This window comes from Anabrus simplex, chromosome 4, assembly GCF_040414725.1.
Source record: "Anabrus simplex isolate iqAnaSimp1 chromosome 4, ASM4041472v1, whole genome shotgun sequence".
In the NCBI taxonomy this organism is placed as follows: domain Eukaryota; kingdom Metazoa; phylum Arthropoda; class Insecta; order Orthoptera; family Tettigoniidae; genus Anabrus; species Anabrus simplex.
Window position 1 is genome coordinate 267,324,463 of NC_090268.1, and position 17,571 is coordinate 267,342,033.

Below are 17,571 nucleotides of genomic sequence, written 5' to 3' on the forward strand. Positions count from 1 at the left end.
ATCATTTGCTACCATGTTTCTCCTTCATTCCCACCTAGATATATAGGCCTATGCTCCCTTCACAAAGCTGCAGGTTTAGTGTAATTATAGTTCCGCTAGATAGTACCACAAATTTCAATATTACTGAATGTATTTGTTTGATCCGACATTTCGTAACTATTACAAATGATCAAGGAAATACGCGATGCATAAAGGAAACTGCTATAATTATCGAGAATTATAATTCTCAGGGCTGTCACTCATGTCGCACATCATATAATGAATCTCAGTATAAATGTTGAGAAATGTTTTCAAGTCATGGGCGCACCATTTTGACAATTGTGTACAGTATATAGGTTGTTTTCATAGTTACGGTAATCGTAAAAGTGGACCAAAATATCAGCACTAACAACATCAGTGATCCTACTACTCCATGGTTTGATAGAAAATGGTTTAAACTTTAGGTAACAGACTCCACAAAATGCTGAAACCTAAGCCAGTACATAAAAACGGAGACCCGTCGGCAACCGCTGGTCGCTGTACTACGGAGATCTCCGGGGCTATTATTTTTATACTTCACTCCCTTTCCATCCCCGCCAAAAGGAGTGCTGTGAGCGTCTTACACAACAGTTTATTTTTTCCAGATAGTAAGTCATATGTGTATCAATTTTGGTTGGCAGCGATGCCCAAACGAAGATGCATAATCTGGCTGCTGTAGAATCCTGAGGCTGACGTTTCAATGGTTACGGCCGTTCGTTTCTTTATCCGATTCCTAGCAGAGGTAGTGTGGTTCCAATATCTCCATAACGGTTGGACTTAGGGCCTTAAAACCTGATTTTCTGGCCCGAAGCGTTTACCGAGTTTTGTTCTTTGCGTCAAGGGGCTTAAAATGGGGTTTGTCTCGTCCTTGTATGACAAATTCGATTTCACCTATTATTTTAATATTTTTATATATCCCCCCGTCACCCCTTCGAATTGTTTGGAAATAAAATACAGCCCATGTTGCTCACTGGCAATGAGGCTTTCTATAAGTGAAGTGATTTTTTAAATCGGTTCAGTAGTTTTTGAGTCGATCCGTTACAAACAAATATAGAACATTTTCCTCTTTATAATATTAGTATAGATTACATCCCTACATAAACGGTTGCCGTCAGGAAGGGCATCCATCCGTACAACGGGTTCAAATCCACATGTGCGACACAGTTCGCACCGCAACCCCACAGGTGTGGGTAAAGCGATAGAAGAAGAAGATACTCATTTTAAAAATTCACCCGCTTTTTTTATTATTTTCACCCCCTTAAGTTGATTTTTCAAAAAGAGTGTGTTCATTTGTAAAGGAGATTCCAAGTACCAATTTTAAAGTCTGTAACATCTCCATTTTTTGAGATATATGTATCCTCATATAAATAATTCAACTCCTTCCTCACTTCATTTCACACACCCCCCCCCCCCCCTCTTAAGTGGATTTTCTGAAAACGAATATTTGTGTTCTTTTATTTTTGAAGGGGATTCCAAATATCAATTTTCATGTCTGTAACATGTTAGGTTTTTGTGATATATTGCAGACTAACAAGTGTATCCGTGCTCGCTACGGTATTCTAAATTCTATTCCAATATCGAAGTAAATTCTGTACATGCAGTAAATAAGATTGTTTTAAAATTGCATGTCCCTTAGCGTTATCCGAGAAACAGCATGGGGAGGTCCCCATACACCGTTTGAAATATAAAGTGTTTGTTACGGATTTGTGATATAACGGCTCACTTGCCTACTGCCATTCACAATCCAGTTGGGAATTTTACATTAAAATTGCAGGCTCCATTGCCTACTGCGCAGTCACAATCGATTTGGGGAGTTTTCGTTACAATGGCAACCCCCCTTTCCTACTTCCAGACAGGTAACAGTTGAGAAGTTCTATTATAATGACAGGGAACTACCCTACTATCAGTCGAAATTGAGTTGTGTAGTTATCATTATAATGTCAGGCCCCCTTTCCTACTGCCAGCCAGCGTACTGCCAGTCACACCAAGTTAGTGAGTTTCCATCAAAATAGCAGGCCACAATGCCTAATGCCAGTCACATTTTAGGTGAGTACATTTGTTTTTAATTGCGGCCACCCTTGCCTACTGCCAAACTCAATCGGGTAGGGGAATTTTAAACAAAACTGCATGCTCCCTTGCCTTCTGCATGTGATTCTTGTCACATCAGATGTTACGATATTGAATAAGACGGGACTCACGAGGTCCCCCTGAAGTACACCATTCATTAGCTTTATGGTCCTGGATGTAGCAACGCCATTATCTATTATCACTCTTGTGTCAGACAGAATGTTTCCGATTATTACAGTGGGGTAGTTTTCCCGTCCTATCATGTGCTCTAATTTCGTGATGAGTATTTCTCTGTCCAGAAAGTCGAAAGCGTTGTTGAAATCTATAAATACTGCGAAGAACTTTCCTTTTTCTTTCCTTAAAATAACATCGAAGTCATTCAACAAATTCTTTTTCCTTCGCTAGTTGCTTTAAGTCGCACCGACACAGATAGGTCTTATGGCGACGATGGGATAGGAAAGGCCTAGGAATGGGAAGGAAGCGTCCGTGGTCTTAATTAACGTACAGCCCCAGCATTTGCCCGGTGTGAAAATCGGAAACCACGGAAAAACCATCTTCAGGGCTGCCGACAGTGGGATTCGAACCCACTATCTCCCGGATGCAAGTTCACGGCTGCGCGCCCCTAACCGCACGGCCAACTCGCCCGGTAACAAATTATTTATTGCATGAAGAGTTGACCTACCTCTTCTAAAACTAAATTGAGAGTCTGGGATAGAATTGTCAACCAGCTCTGTTAGTTTATTGCAAAGAATTTTAGTGAAGACTTTAAAGCCATTGTTCTCCAGGGCGATACCTCTATAAGAATTTGGATTTTCTGTGTTTCCTTTCCTTTTGTAGAGAATTTTGATTTTGGAGTACCTCCAGCACTGTGGTAGGATATATCCCTTTTTTTTCTAAACATTTGTTGAACAGCTTTGTCCATAGCGTGTTCATCTGTTCAAGTGAATCTTTTAAATGCTCATTTACTATATCGCCGGGGCCGGGGGCATTCTTTTTCTTGGACTCTATTATTATCTCTGCATCTTCTTGCTCAGTGATATCTTGGTAATTAGAATCATTAAGCTTCATATAATAAAATTAATTTGTTAGAAACTGTTTATGTGGTCGCTGGAAACACCGCAGCTCATTCTAAGTTTTATCCCCGCCCATCCCAATATCAGGTATGTTTCAGGAGAAATTCCATACCAAACGAGCAGGTGCGTGGTTTGTGTCATGTAGCTGTCAACTTGCATTCGGGAGATAGTAAGTTCGAACCCCACTGACGGCAGCCCTGAAGATGGTTTTTCCGTTGTTTCCCATTTTCACACCAGGTAAATGTTGGGGCTACGGTCGCTTTCTTCCCGCACCAAGCGTTTTCCTATCCACAGACCTACCAGTGTCGGCACGACGTACAGCCAATTAAAAATAGTCCATACCAGTCACCGTGAGATAAGCCGTAACTCTCAGGATCCAGAACCAGTCACCTCCCAAAAATGTGAAGCAAATGTTTTGGGATTGTAACAGTAATATTCTAACACTTGTACTTTTCATTGCATTGTCTATTGGTTAGCACTGGAGCCTTCTAGGCTCTCGAAGTGGTCTTATGTGCACGACTGTGAATTCCGTTCACTTATGCCAGTTCTTCTTCTCCATATTTCTTCTCCGATTTCCTTTAGCCAACTTATTCCTCAGGAAATGGTTCGTGGGGCCTACTTTATTGTGCTTCCCTTTCTTTAGCCAGTACACTCCCTCATCGATAAGTTATTTTCTGATGATTGGTGTTAACAGGAGCAGATACTTCGATTTGCTTTTCCCCGTAAACCAACCAACAAGAACTAAAAAAACACGCCAAGCTGAGTGGCTCAAATGGCAGAGCGCTGGCCCAAATCGTCAGGTTTCAATCCCGCCCATTTCAGTGGTATTTAAAGATGTTCAAATACGCTATTCAGTGGATGTAAAATAATTTCTACGGGGACAACTTTTCCGACAGGTCGGCGACTTCAAAAACCGTAACAGGAGCTAGTGGAATGTAAAACCAATAACAATATTACTAACACAACCACCACCACCATCACCAACAGAGTTACGTACAAAGCGATTAGGATGTTGTAACTGAAATTTTGTTCAGACTTACATGAATGATTCAAATAAAATAAATAATAACGACTAACAATACGTCTTAACCTAATGTATGTGCAGCAGTTTCCCCAGGGTTTTTCTTTTCTGTATCACCTGCCTTATTAATCCAATACGAGCTTATAAAAGAGCAGTCGGTTCTCTTCGTTGGAGAAAGGGGTAGTGTTAAAGCTAAAGTTACCCTTCCTAGAAAGCTGGGATGTTGTGACTTTTCGTGTAACAATAACTTCATTTGTTAGCACATCCGCTGTACAATACCCGACTGTGCAAACGCCCCTCTCACCCTTCGTGGTTTTGTCGTGTGCGTCAAACGACAAAGGAAAGTGACCAGCCAGCATGATGCACCAGATTTCTAGGAGGGGATCTGGGACAAGAATTCCTTGCTAATTGGGGCAGTTTCCCCTCCAACCCCACCTACAATACTCACTTGACATACATTAGACACATCACGCTTCTGCCTTCACACGACGAAATTCCCCCACACCCCTTGTGAGAGCAGAAAGAAAAAATACGGGTGATCTGACTTTCTTACTGCTGTCATGGTGGTTGAAAAGGGGATATAGAGCAGGTAAAGCGAAGGGATGAGGAAGGTTGGACGTTTTTTAGCGGGTGGAGTTGAGTTATTCTTTTGTTGTGATGTTGAAATGTTGAAGTGAGGTCAGGGAAGTAAAAAAAAAGAAAGTTTTCATTCTACGTTCTAACACCCTCTTCTTACCTTCAAAACGGTAAGATGACTAGCCTTGTGAATTGTGGAATAAAAAATGAAGACTGGCAGGCGTGTTTTTACGAGGGGTAGGTTTTATGATGTTTCCAGTTTCCTTTAAAAAGTAACGGTGATGTTTTCGCAATTTTATGCGTTTTATGATCGAAATTCGGGAACAAGAAAAGAGGCTAAATTTTACAACATTGGCGGCAAGCTTTTGCTGAATCATCATAAAACGCATTTTCTCATACCCAAACAGCGAACGAAGAGTGAAACTGTGACGTAGCACACAATGCAAAATGTATTATGTAACAGAATTCACTGTAGTGTATCGAGAGAACTTTCAATCTGACATGAACTTGTAATGAATTATTCGAGGAATTGTAATATTAATACTGCCGTTTTAAATAGAAAAATGTAATAATAATAATAATAATAATAATAATAATAATAATAATAATAATAATAATAATAATAATAATAATAATAATAATAATAATATTGTTATAAGCTTTACGTACCACTTACTACTTTTACGGTTTTCGGAGACGCCGAGGTGTCGGAATTGTGTCCCGTAGGAGTAAATATACAGACACAAGGCTGACGTATTTGAGCAACCTTCTAATACCACCGGACTGAGCCAGGATAGAACTGCCAAGTTAGGGCCAGAAGACCAGCGCCTCAACCGTCTGAGCCATTCAGGCTGGCAATAGTGAAAGATAAGGAGCAATTTTCGCGGCCAAGTAAGAAGTGTTTACCTGTTCTTGAATGATCTATTTCAGAACTTTTCATACTTTCAGGGTGATAATGATTGCTGATTATCTTCATAACACCGAGTAGCTCACAAATTGCGAGCATGGGTTGGCTACCAAGGAGCCGTGTCTTCAATCTGGTACTGCTTCCAGTTACTTGTGCCAGACTCCTCAATTTCATCCCTCTTGTCTGACGTAACTTGGTCATCTCGTGTTCTCATCCAAATCTGACGGTATGAGGTCTGTGAGGCCTGGAGAGGCTTCTATTTCCACACTCTTCGTGGCTTTTCCCGGTCTTTCTTCGACACTATAAGTGACGGACCTCTTCCTTTTTTCCCCATTCTGATGAGAGTCAAGTGACCGCCTGTTGCCATTTCTTGAACGATACAGTATTTTTGAATGTGTCCCTTGACACAGGCCAGGAAGAAATGTAGCTTCCACCGAAGTCACAGTCTCATTTATAGCTGTGACCAGGCTGACCAACTGGTGAAGGAAGTAATGAAGGACAAGGTAAGGTAAGGCTTGTTCTGCCCGAAGGCAGGTCCGAACCTCCGCAGAAGTGTTCCTGAGCCGGAGTTTACGTGCGGTAGGGTGGCCAGTTCCTTTCCGCTCTTCCATTCCCTTACCCCCCACCAACAGCGCGTGGCGACCCATCCAACTCCTGACCACGCCCAATGTTGCTTAACTTCGGTGATCTCACGAGATCAGGTGTTTCAACACGGCTACGGCCGTTGGTTGAGGGACAATATAGACCAAAAAAAAAAAAAAAAGGAACGTTACACAATTTTTGGGGCAGCTTAAATTTTAACTTCAAAAGCACTGTAGTGCCACTTTTTCTGTCTCTATGATATAGAGTACAGTTATTGATGTTATAATATTAACAAAATTATATCATTCATCGTTATTGTACTATTTCTTTTCCAGTCTGTGGGTTGAAGACCCTTCATCTAAATGAAAACAAATAAAAGTCACCAAATCCTGATATAATTAAATATTGAACGTTTTACAGTCTAAATGTTATCGCATGTTTTAAAAAATGGGAATAGAGGAAAAATTACGTATTCATGGTACTTCTTAGTTTCATCTGTTACATGAAATGCTTCTAACAGCACTTGTTGGGCCGATGACCTGTATGTTAGGCCAACTTAAACAGTAAGCAAACATGCATCAGCAATTGTTCTAAATTTCAGCCTCTAGTTATAACTACTGAAAATCCAAGCCTGTTTCCAGTCATTCGACCGGGTCAGGAATGGAATGAATGAAGCCCCCTTCTAGCGGCGAGGATGGGAATTGTGCTGGCTGCCGAGGCCTATCGTACTCCTCTGGGGCAATGATTAATGAATGATTGATGAAATTAAATGCTATTGGAGAGTGTTGCTGGAGTGAAAGATGACAGGGAAAACCGGAGTACCCGGAGAAAAGCCTGTCCCGCCTCCGCTTTGTCCAGCACAAATCTCACATGGAGTGACCGGGATTTGAACCACGGAACCGAGCGGTGAGAGGCCGGCGCGCTGTCGCCTGAGCCACGGAGGCTACTACAGTTATAACTACTAAGCATAGAAATACTGAATACCACAACATAAGTAAAACTGTATTTGTCGGCACTTCTTGTACAAGCCAAAATTTCTTTGTCTTTCAGTAGATCCGCAACGCTTCCCCAAAGATATTATAACCTGCTTCTTTGCACTTTCAAAGATCATACTCTTAGCAGCGGCTACGCTATGTTCAGTTGAAGCTAGATGGCAGGACAGCTGCGTAGTGTGAAAATTTTTACCGATGACAATAACACGTAAATGCGTACAGACAGAAAACGAGACAATTGCGGGACATTTACAAAATACCATAAAATGCTAGACGGTTGATCACCCTAGCTGTGACGGTATGGAAGCTGCTGAGGAATGGGTGGGCTGAGTAATGGCACTTGAAGTGCGACATGTGCGTCTGAGTGTTATGAAAGGTATCATTCATGGGGTGAGTCATAGTGACCCAGTGTGGAAAGCAGTGGCAAACTACTTCATTCCTCATCTTACCCAGGACGTTTCATAGTCCATTTGAGGATCCAACCAGCCTGGTGGTAGTGGTGATTATTGTTTTAAGAGGAAGTACAACTGGGCAACCAGTGCTCTAAAACCGTCGGGTTCGGAAAAGAACAAGAGTTAAACCATGGGAGGTCGGATAGGAGAGATGAAAGTGAGGAGCTTGGCACAAGTAAGTGGAAGCAATGTCAGGACTCAGCTAAGAGCCCCGTGGTTGCCAATCCACGCTCTCAAGTTGAGAGTCCCTGAGACCCCCCTTAGTCGCCTCTTACGACAGGGAGGGGATACCGTGGGTAATATTCTACTGTCTAGACCCAATTCCTTTTAAACTCTTAAAACAATATTCACCAGTACCGCCTCTCTACATATTTTTTTTATATAATTGTGTACTATAAAGAATTGTGTTTCATAAAGAGCTACCAAATTGTTAAATTTAATGGTAACTTGTGTACTCAAGGCTGCGGTCGGTAAGTAAACCTCTCCGTGTGCTCAAATGCGAAAGACCCACCGCCTGTAAATAGATTATAATGATCTCTCCAAACAAGTGAGGAAGGCACTAGGAACTGTGGAAGGATTTGTGGGCTTTTTTACCAAGCAATGTTAGTAGATTAACTGCCACCTCTGAAGGGAAAATCCTGTCCTCAATCGTTCGATATCACCGAAATCATTTGAAGGTATGTTACATATTATTATTATTATTATTATTATTTATTTATTTATTTATTTATTTATTTATTTATTTATTTACTTATTTATTTATTTATTTATTTATTTATTTATTTATTTATTTATTTATTTAATTTATTTATAAGATTGTTTCCCTTAAAGAGAGCGATTGAACTTGAATACTTAATGCCATCTTCGGGCGTTTTTCCTCTTTTCTTTTCAAAATCTCGTCATTCTTTCTGAATGCTTCCTCTGCCGCTCCTCTGTCCACATTTTACCCAGGTTGTCGTGATACTCTTGACTCAAATTTTACATTTGTGATTTTATTTCGGCACTCGGTGTGGTTCTCGAGATTCACTATGTTGATCTGTTGTAGGTCCCTCTGAACCTCTTTTAGCCATTCTGTACCGCATTTACTCTTTGTTACGATGTTGAGTCGTTTCTTTACCGTTCTGGAGTTGTCCATTCTGTAAATGTGTGTGTAAAACTTTGCTCGGTGTTTTCTGATTTCATCCGTAATGGTGTTTATCTTTTCATAGAAGTCGTTCTGCGTTCTCTTCATCCAAATGTCATTTGTCTTGACTGCCCCATAAATTTTCCGCAGAATTTTTCTTTTTAGTTTTTCTATGTCCTTTATTTTCGAATGACCGTCGATCACCACCGTTTCAGCTGCGTAGGTTGCTTTTGGAAGAATTACTGTTTTATAGTGTCGTAATTTTGCATCTATCGAAATGCCTTTCTTGTTGTAGCGAGCCCGCGTTAGCTTGTAGGCCTTCTGTAGCTCGGTGATTCTTTGTTCATTGGCGATCCGGTTTAGTATCGAGGACTGCATAGTTTCAACAACGTATTTAAAATGAATTACTTGTACGATTTTACCGTATTGTGTGATTAAAGGGGATTTATTTTCTGGTCGTCTTTCCGTATACTGAATTTTCTCATAAGAGATTTGTATTCCGGTTTTATACGCAATTTCATGTAATTATTCCACTGCGTGTATCGCTTCAGTTCTGTATTATTATTATTATTATTATTATTATTATTATTATTATTATTATTTATTATTATTATTATTATTATTATTATTATTATTATTATTATTATTATTATTATTATTATTATCGTCACCATCTTGACTTCTTTCTACATCAAATTCGATTTGCCATTAAGATAAAGGACACTGTGATAGGAATTAATTGAATGTTTAGTACTCAGCTCGAAGGCTCAATAGCTTCGCCATCAGCTGTTACAGATGGTCCAGGTATCGCTGAAGAAGCTTACTACGGAAATGAGGAATGAAGTAGTTCCCCGTTGTTTTACTCTCCGACCCAGGTGTTGCTACTGCATCAAATCCACTGTAATGCATGCACCCACCGATCCTAGAGCGAAATTTTGACACTAGTCATAACAGGGACCGAACGGTAAAACAAGCATCACTTCTACCTCTTTCACTTTCATGTCTTCAAAGTCAAGGATATGACTGAGGTAGTGTGCCCTACTGCACTATAAAGTTCCGTCCAGGCGAAGGCCGGTCTCGAACCTAGAGTACAGTAGTGAACAAACTCTCACAGACGTGAGCTGGTGCACATAGTCTTACCTGAACACTGTCCTCTTCAATCAGCCGGTAGAACGCTCTTCTCAGGGATAACATGGGTATAACGGGGCAACATAAAGATAAAACACTAGGACATGTGCCTACTCAGGTAAGAATTCGACTAAATTAAAAAAAATTAAAATAAAATCTCTAACAGAAAACACCGCTGCATTCAAAGTTTAACAAATAGGGATTTATTACATAAAATTGACTTATTTACAAATAAAAGATCATTTCAATATGAGATGGGAAAATGACGCTGAGCCGATGACTATCAGTTCACTGCCTTCATGAAAATTCGTGAGCTGCAACAAGCATGTAACAATGGTGTAAGTAACGAGGTTTTGGAGATGGATATCTGCTTAATTACACAAAACAATGATTCCCATAAAAATTTACAATGCCTCGCACCGTCGAACCCCGGTGCCAACAAAATCACCACCAAATTTACCATGACCTGACTTGGTCACGAACCCTAGTCCTATGACAGGTAAGGTGTCCAAGATACCTATGCAAACAATTTGAAAGAATCCAATCAACACATACAAGGGTGTCAGTATAAAACGGGCCAGTATTAAAATATTACGTAAAACAAATGGGACATAAAACAAATCTCTCTCTCTGCTTTCAAAACAAGAAGGTCGTTTCTTCCCCTCCTAGCATACTTGAAATACTGCAGACGACCAACACACCAGCCTGTGACGTCAAGCTCAATGACCTCCATTCTCACCCCTCCACTTGCAGCAGTCCCCCTAATTTATGAGCTCCACCGAGGAGACAGGCTAAAGTCTTGCCTTTCAAAAGACCATTTCACGTAGTCAGCTGTTAAAGCCATCATTTAAATATACCTGGGCTATCTGCCCTCGTCTCCATACCTTCAGCAATCTCGCTCATCTTACTAATGCCTCTCATGGGCTAAATCCTGGTGCTACAAAACACTAATCATTAAGCGATCGTCACATTGCCATACTAGGCATTTCCAAAATATATTCAATAAACTCTCAATGGTTGGGCTCTCTCATACCAACTGCAAATTCTACTACTGCCTCTTATGGGCTCAAACCTCATAAATATTGGACTCGCGCACACTATCAGTGAATCTGGGTGAATTCCTGGTCACGACTTGGTCACCATTTGGTCATAACTATACACTTCTACGTCTGCAGAAACAAATGCCTGAATGTGATCTAATAAAAGTACCTATCTGTAGACTAACCTCCTATGCCCAAATGAGTTCAATCAGACCCTTACAAAAACACGTATATTAAAATAATGCAATAACAATGAACCATAACTTCGCTCACAAGGACTTTACAAATAACATCTACCTAAAAGTACGGGGTTCGAGTTTGAGGCCTAGCTCTATATTACAAGGGAAATTATCCTATTACCACAAATTAGTTGACTGACGGCCCCCATATTCCTATCTAAATTTAAATGACATGCTTGAAACAGAATTGGAAAGCTCTGACCTTAAATTTGAGAACATAGCGGAGCGGCCATCCCTGTGGACCACTGGATCTACCACATTCTGATATACTGCAGAGCTGTCATCAGAGACTGTTGACCACTTGGAGACATTCTTGCTGGTGTGGCGTCTTCGTACAGCTCCCTCTGTAGTCGGAAGGTGTCCTCTTCGATGTTGTGCTGGTCAGGTGCTCCCAACGTTCCTGGATCGATGCCCGTTGTTGTGTTGGCTTCAGCTCCTGGTTGTGGCTTCTGTGCAATGATGCTGTCAAACCCTCGTTCTGACTTGATGCTGGGGTAACTGAAAATAAATTCATATATTACAGACTGTCCAAACTCGATGCCTGTCTTCACTGTTAGCGTGTCTCACACGTCACACTGACCAAGTCTCGTTCAGAGTTTTAACCTGGTACACAATAGTTTCTTCACTACTCTCCGTCACTGTTCTATCACCCTATCACATGGACAACATATAGTTTTAGAATTCCTAACCTGAGCCAATAATAATTCTAGCATTCCGTCTGCAACCCTTGACCTCACAGAAATATGGAGCTACTAGTTCATTAGTCTCATGTAAGCAGTACCTCATCTCCCCATAGCATAAATCTCACAGGAAAAATCTTCAATTCCTCTGAATATTCAAGTTGATTACTTACATCTTTGCAGAAATAGCAGTACAGGCAGTCGATGTAGCTTGAAGACAAAGCGTTGTTCTCAGCACCAACACGCAGTATGACGACTCGTTCCCGCAGCTTCTCAGTCCAAGAATGACTCTGATATGCCCTGGCGGCCTTAATTTATAATTCCGGGTCGCGTCATCAAGCCGCTTGGCTGCGTGCAATCTTAGCGTGCCCGGGAAACTTTCCCGCATTAATTATACCATGAGCTCAAATTAGCGAATGCATTAATTAATGCAGCCCTAATGCCTATCAAAATGAAGCAGAAATAATACAGGTTGCAATTCTTGTCTAAAATCCAATGCAACTCTTCTGTGACCAAAGATATTAATTTATTTCATTCTTCCCTCCTAGAATAAGTTTAGCCGCGAACTGGAAAGCGTCCCCAAACTTCATCAAGAGGCTTGGCTTGGGACATAACTTCTTTTAATGAGTTCTGGAGATTTCTCATAATGACGCTCGCGCTCACTTCACATAAGAACGCTTCTTCTGGACCCCTTTATGACATACTAGCAAATGTACCCGTGCTTCGCTACGGTATTCTACATTGTATACGGATATCGACGTAAATACTGTGCGTTCATCAAATGAGATTGTTTTAAAATTGCATGTCTCTTAGCCTTATCCGAGAAATAGCATGGGGAGGTCCACATACGTTGTTTCCAATGTAAAGTGAGGGTTGAGGAGTTGTGATGATAGCGGCAGGCTCACTTGCCTACTGCCATTCACAATCGAGTTGGCAAGTTTACATTATAATTGCAGGCCCCAATGCCTACTGCGCGGTCACAGTCGTTTTGGGGAGTTTTAGTTACAATGGCAGACCCATTTCCTACTTTCAGACAGGTTACAGTTGAGGAGTTTTTATTATAATACCAGGCAACTTCCCTACCACCAGTCAAAATTGAGTTGTGCAGTTATCATTATAATGACAGTCCCTTTTTACTGCTGCTAGCCAGCTTACTGCCAGTCACACAGAATTAGTGAGTTTCCATGAAAATAGCAGGCCACTATGCCTAATGCTAGTCAAATTTTAGATTGGAACATTTGTTTATAATGGCGGGCACCCTGGCCTAGAGCCAAACACAATAGAGTAGGGGACTTTCGAACAAAACTGCATGATCCCTTGCCTTCTGCAAGACAAATCGAAAAGTGAATTATTCATTAAAATGGTAGGCCCTCCTTACTAATGCCAGTTACACAGGAGTTGGAGAAGGACCCCATTCCTACTGCCAGCAGTCAAAGTCGTTGTAGGGAGTACTGATTACAATAGCAGACACATCCTTTCTCGATCGCTACAAATCGACATCAATGAATATATACAGATGGACATCCGAAAGTATATGAATGTTTACAATATTGCGGACCTTCATTTACAGATTAACTGCTGCTAAACGGTACGTCATATCGACAAAGGATCGTACCGTAAGGAGCAGTATTTAGCGATCTAAATGGCTGGTCCTATGATATTTTCTCGCATCTAATCTATTCATGGGTCAGATTGAATCAGAAACGTTGAATAGGTTGAAATTTGTGTAAGAATATCTTACATTGCATTACTTTTCGGATAATTATGTGACATAGCATTTGGCTCACATATGGGTACTGGGCGGGCCAATGTTCGTGTAGAGTTTGATCATACTATCTTTCCTGTAAGTGATTGAAATGATGCACATGAGAAGAAAAGGTTTGGAAATTAATTTCCATTAAGGCAGGTAGATTTCCATTAAGTTTTGTTGTGTGTATTTTGAGGGAGTGCAAAATCACGGTTTCGGTTTCGTATAAACCCCCAATTAGTTCAGGGATTTAGAAACAATATTTGCCCTAAAACCTCCCCAAAGGCCAGGTGGATTCTAAATATGAAGTTTGGTGGAAATATATCCAGTAGTTTTCAAGTTAGAGAAAGACAAACAGACCAACAAACAAACAAACAAACTAACTAACTAACAGACACCAAGGAAACCTACCCTCGGACAGATGGATGCTATATATAAAGTTTGGTTCAAATATCTTGTTAGTTTTCAAGTTGTAAGAAGTACGCTTTACACGCACCCGCTCTTGCGTTAAGTCCGCTGGGATTTGTACCGAAAAACGGTCCGTTAATGATATCTCCCTTACTAAATCCTGTTATCGAAATGATGCACATGAGAAAAAAAGGTTTAGAAATTAATTTTCATTAAGGCAGGTTGATTTCCATTAAGTTCGGTTGTGTATACTTTGAGGGAGTGCAAAATCACGGTTTCGGTTTCGTAAAAATCCCCACTCAGTTCAGGGATTTAGAAACGATATTTGCGCTAAAACCTACCCAAGGACAGGTGGATACTAAATATGAAGTTTGGTGGAAATATATATTTAGTAGTTTTCAAATTATAGAAGGACAGACAAAAAGACAAACAGACAAAGAGACAAAAAGACAAACAAACAGACACCAAAGCCAAAAATGATGCAGATGGTCATTATTACACCTGAAACGGATAACTGTACGGAAATTTCGCCAAAATAATCAATGTACAGACACACGGTCGTTACGATTTTATTCTTTGCGCTAAAACCTACCCAAGGACAGGTGGATTCTAAATATGAAGTTTGGTGGAAATATATCCAGTAGTTTTCAAGTTATAGAAGGACAGACAAACAGACAAACAGACACCAAAGCTAAAAATGATGCAGATGGTCACTATTACACCTGAAGCGGATAACTGGAAATTTCGCCAAAATAATCAATGTACAGACACACGGTCGTTACGATTTTATTTATATATATGACGGATAAGCATGGGCACGTTGAAAAGTGCAGACTTCCACTTCGAGATTCATATCCCCTAAACGGTTTATGATATTAAGAAACGGTTTGCGCCATCAGACGCCTCATTTGTCGTTCTAAATCTTTGTTTCTAAACCATATCCTCGTATCTCCCATATTAAGGGGGTAAATTGAGTTCCAATATTGAATAGGGTGACATTTGGGTGCATTTTTAACATTTTACATTACATTTTGCCTACCTATGTATAAGCTAGAATCATGAAATTTCTGAGATTTCTGGAAGTGCCTCATTAATTCACGTCTTTTTTCATTTTTAAATATTTATATATACATCGCTCCAGCCCGACTTGCTTTTATATATATATAGATGACGGATAAGCATGAGCACGTTGAAAAGTGCAGACTTCCACTTCGAGATTCATATCTCCTAAACGGTTTATGATATTAAGAAGCGGTTTGCGCCATCAGACGCCTCATTTGTCGTTCGAAATCTTCGTTTCTAAACCATATCCTCGTATCTCCCATATTAAGGGGGTAAATTGAGTTCAAATATTGAATAGGGTGAAATTTGGGTGCATTTTTAACATTTTACATTACATTTTGCCTACTTATGTATAAGCTAGAATCATGAAATTTGGTACACATATGTCCCTTAATCGTGCCTATGTGCACACCTAACGCGATCATCCTATCATTCTTATAAGTGTGTCAAACATTGAAATTTACTTGTAAAAATCACAAAATTTACGAACAATCCAGAAATACGGCCAAATTTAACGTATAAGGGAGAGAGATACGACAAAATGTCACAGGACCAAAGTTGTAGATCACTCCGAATTGAAGCGACATTGTGCCATCCGTTTTGTGATACGACTTACCGTTTAGCCAAAAAATAGCTCAAAAGGAATGTCTGCACAGTCATTAAAATTGCCTCCATATTTCGATATCTTTGGGGGTAAAAAGTGAAAAATTTGAACATCTTGGAATTTTCCCGTCGGTTAGGGACCAAAATCTATATATTCACCAAATTTCAATTGTCTACCTCGTCTGGCAGGTTGTGCCGCCATCTTGATTTGGGGGGATAGGGGATAAAAATGAGGAAATTCCCGAAAATTTTTAAGCCCACGAAACCTATAGGTTATCGTTTTGGATATACTATACGACTGTGTTCTTATGCTGAGCCCAAAATTTGAGCCCCCCCCCCAGCGTGCCCCCTTCAGGGAATTTTGAGAATTTCCGATTTTTGTAGGGATCCTGGGGTCATCAGTTTCTCTCGTACCAAGTTTCAAATTTCTGAGATTTCTGGAAGTGCCTCATTAATTCACGTCTTTTTTCATTTTTAAATATTTATATATACATCGCTCCAGCCCGACTTGCTATTATATATATAGATGACGGATAAGCATGAGCACGTTGAAAAGTGCAGACTTCCACTTCGAGATTCATATCTCCTAAACGGTTTATGATATTAAGAAACGGTTTGCGCCATCAGACGCCCCATTTATCGTTCTAAATGTTTGTTTCTAAACCATATCCTCGTATCTCCCATATTAAGGGGGTAAATTGAGTTCAAATATTGAATAGGGTGAAATTTGGGTGCATTTTTAACATATTACATTACATTTTGCCTACTTATGTATAAGCTAGAATCATGAAATTTGGTACACATATGTCCCTTAATCGTGCCAATGTGCACACCTAACGCGATCATCCTATCATTCTTATAAGTGTGTCAAACATTGAAATTTACTTGTAAAAATCACAAAATTTACGAACAATCCAGAAATACGGCCAAATTAAAACGTATAAGGGAGAGAGATACGACAAAATGTCACAGGACCAAAGTTGTAGATCACTCCGAATTGAAGCGACATTGTGCCATCCGTTTTGTGATACGACTTACCGTTTAGCCAAAAAATAGCTCAAAAGGAATGTCTGCACAGTCATTATAATTGCCTCCATATTTCTATATCTTTGGGGGTAAAAAGTGAAAAATTTGAACATCTTGGAATTTTCCCGTCGGTTAGGGACCAAAAGCTATATATTCACCAAATTTCAATTGTCTACCTCGTCTGGCAGGTTGTGCCGCCATCTTGATTTGGGGGGATAGGGGATAAAAATGAGGAAATTCGCGAAAATTTTTAAGCCCACGAAACCTATAGGTTATCGTTTTGGATATACTATATGACTGTGTTCTTATGCTGAGCCCAAAATTTGAGCCCCCCTAGCGTGCCCCCTTCAGGGAATTTTGAGAATTTCCGATTTTTCTAGGGATCCTGGGGTCATCAGTTTCCCTCGTACCAAGTTTCAAATTTCTGAGATTTCTGGAAGTGCCTCATTAATTCACGTCTTTTTTCATTTTTAAATATTTATATATACATCGCTCCAGCCCGACTTGCTTTTATATATATAGATACTGTAAGACATCGGCTTCGTGGGTGGCCTAGTATGATTCCAATATCCAATTCTCAAATTAACACAATTGCTTCAATGAACAGAATGGTTCAGTAGGTCAATCAAAATTAATTCGTTTTAGCCCAAATCAAAAGACAAAGTTCTCTGTAAACACTAACACACTAACACGCTGGAAGCTACGCTAAGGTACGTTATGCTAAACAGTGCCAACCTATGTTCTGCTAAGACATGAACAAAAAGCTAAGCTGAACTATGCTCAGGAGGACGGCTGGATAAATTGTAGAGGACGACTTTTTACTGGGC